The following is a 2,866-nucleotide window of genomic DNA, read 5'->3' on the forward strand; positions in this document are numbered from 1 at the left end:
TCTGTGGCCCTCTGGGCTGGGCTAGATATGAATGTTCTGCTTTTACCAACACATATCTATGCAAAGAGAGGTTTCCTGAATATGGAAAGTAGTGCCATGTTGCTGATAAAGATGTTTTATCTCACATTATCAGAACATTGGACCTGACCAGATGATTGGAAGTAATCATTCCAATAACTATTCAGTGACACAGTCAAAATAAAACACATCTCAAATTTTAGAAAATATATAACTTGAAGCAAAAACTCATTTTTAAAATAGAAACATAAACAAAGCTGCCACTGAAAACTTTGCTATTTGTTGAGGATTACTAGAATCAGCATCTTTAGAATAATCAAATTACTGTGGACTTGCAACAATAGAAGGACTGAAAATGTTAAAATGTTCTGTTTTCTAGTGAAACCTGGTCTTCTAGGGCAGGTTTTAGATTGTTGGTCCTTACTAGGTTTGTTTCTGTACCTGATCAAATACAAACAAAACACAGTGCATCAGATGAACTCTAAAATGGTAAAAATCCATGGTAAAATCCAATCATATATGCTTGAGTGAGTATATGCATGTTTCTGTATGTCTGAGAAAGATAAAGAAAGTGAGAGAGACAGATAGACAGACAGGCAGACTAAAAAAGGACATGTGAGTTCAGAAATGCTGGAACCAAAAAAAATTGTATTAATTGAAGTAAGCCAGGCCCAAAGAAACATGGGTCTTATGGTTTCCCTTATTTGCAATAACTAGTATATGTCTGGGACAAGCAGAAAAGGTCAAAAGCCATGTACATATGACCACATAAGATGATGTTAAGTGAAATGAACCCCAAGTGTTTTTTTCTTTCTTGCTATTGTTCCTAACATATTTATAATGTACCATTTTTGTTTCTTTGTATGTTCCTCCCCCATGGTATAACCCTGTTTTCACTGTATTCGGTGCCTTGCATCTTGTATATACAATTCTCTAGCTTGGGGAGGGGAAGGTAAAAAACAAAATGTTTAAATAGAGATACAGACAGACCCATTCTAACAATGAGATGTACAAGACACTGTGTTGAAAAATGAACTTTACAATTTAGGTGGGGAGGGGGGAGGGAGACAGTAGTTATGGAAGGGAAGGGATGGTAGGAGAAAAACAAAGGAGGAGGCAACAATGTTTGATAGGAAATGTACTCATTCCCTTGCTCATGTAACTGTGACTCCTCTGTACAGTATTTTTACCATAAAAAGTATTTAAAAGAAAAAGAAGCTAACTAGATGTAGCTATGATGCAGGCATAGAAAGTATGGGTACTTACTGTGGAGTGGAGTTTTGCTTAGAGCATCTATCTATTTTAACTTGTAGATAGCTGTACAGCTTCATATCTCAGAAGACATACCTGCTGAGGTGAATCTCTCCAGGATACCTTTAATGTAACCATTAAATTTTTCTTCACCAAATAATTCATTTTGAGAGATGCAGCAAGTCTCCTTTTATCAAGGATTAGACACAAGGAGCTTCCTGGAAACTACTGGAAGTGATACCCCGTAAGAGAAAGTTTGAAAGTTCATTTATATCAAATGTGTATATCTTCCAAGTGAATTTAAATCAGCTATCATGAGGTGCCAATAAATATATGGACTGGTGGGGGGGGCACAGAATGGAAGGTGACAGGTTCTTCTAAAGAGATTCCAATGGAGTTGTGGAAGATTTGTAAGCATTTTTAGTTTCCCTGAAATAAATGTAGGCCAAATTCGAATATTGGCATATGAAAAGTAGTCTTTGGTACATTGGAGACTCAGACAAATTCAGAGCTGTCCAGTTAGGGAATATAACAGGATTATTATGCTTTTCTTAGTATTTATTGATAATCTCTTGTTCTTTTTATCTTTTTTCTTTTTTCTTTTGAAAGGCTAAATCCTTCTGATTAACTGTGATCTGCTTACTATTGAGCATTTTCTGTTTCTATTTTAGTCAAGTATTAAACAAAGAACAGCATTACAATATCTAATGTCCTTAGTAGGATTAAAATCCAAAATGAATTTAATAATAACTTATTAGAACCTATTAATGTTAAGAACTGTCATTTATATCGTATACATAAGGAAAATATAACTACTGGTTTTTGGTGGTAGCTGAAGAAATAAGTCTACTATGTACAATGTCCTATTGATACTATGCAGTTATACCTTTATGCTCATAGTTAACACTTTCCAGAATATTTTAGAAGTGAGATAAACTTTTACACACTGTAGAATTCTAATGAAATGCATGCTGTAGGCAGCAGGTTATGTCAACATTTGTAGGAAGATTGGAATCTGCCCATACTTTTCTTGAATTCATGGTAGTGACTGTTAGCCTTCTCTGCCTGAATCTCCTTTTCACTACTTTGTTAAACAAACTCCATTTGTTTATCTTCATAAACTTATTGTCTACATGAGGCCTAAAACTAAACCAGAGAATGGACCCATCTTCTAGTCTTGGCCTTTCTGGCTTGTGGCTCAGTGAGAATAATTTAACTTTGGCTTCTAATTTGTATAAACCCAAAACACAGTGGCAAAATAAATTCGATTACAAGGTGTCTAACACTGGTTGCTACATAATATGCATGTGAATAATGATCAAAACTAGCAGCCAGTTCTATCTGCAGTTACTCAAATGACTTTCTTTAAAAAATGGAGAGAGTAAAGGAGGGAAATTATGATCAGATTTCTTTATGTTCATGTATGAAAATAAAATAATGGAGATTTCTGAGACTGGTTGTGGAATGGAGAGAAGAAAGAGAAAAGAAAATAGAGCAGTAAGATCAAGACACATTAAGTGCATAAATTGACATGTCAAAATCAAACCCCTTGCACAGGTAACTGATTCAAGTTTAAAATAGATCATTTTAATTATAC

Source organism: Dipodomys ordii, unplaced genomic scaffold (genome assembly GCF_000151885.1).
Source record: "Dipodomys ordii isolate 6190 unplaced genomic scaffold, Dord_2.0 Scaffold57, whole genome shotgun sequence".
Lineage (NCBI taxonomy): Eukaryota > Metazoa > Chordata > Mammalia > Rodentia > Heteromyidae > Dipodomys > Dipodomys ordii.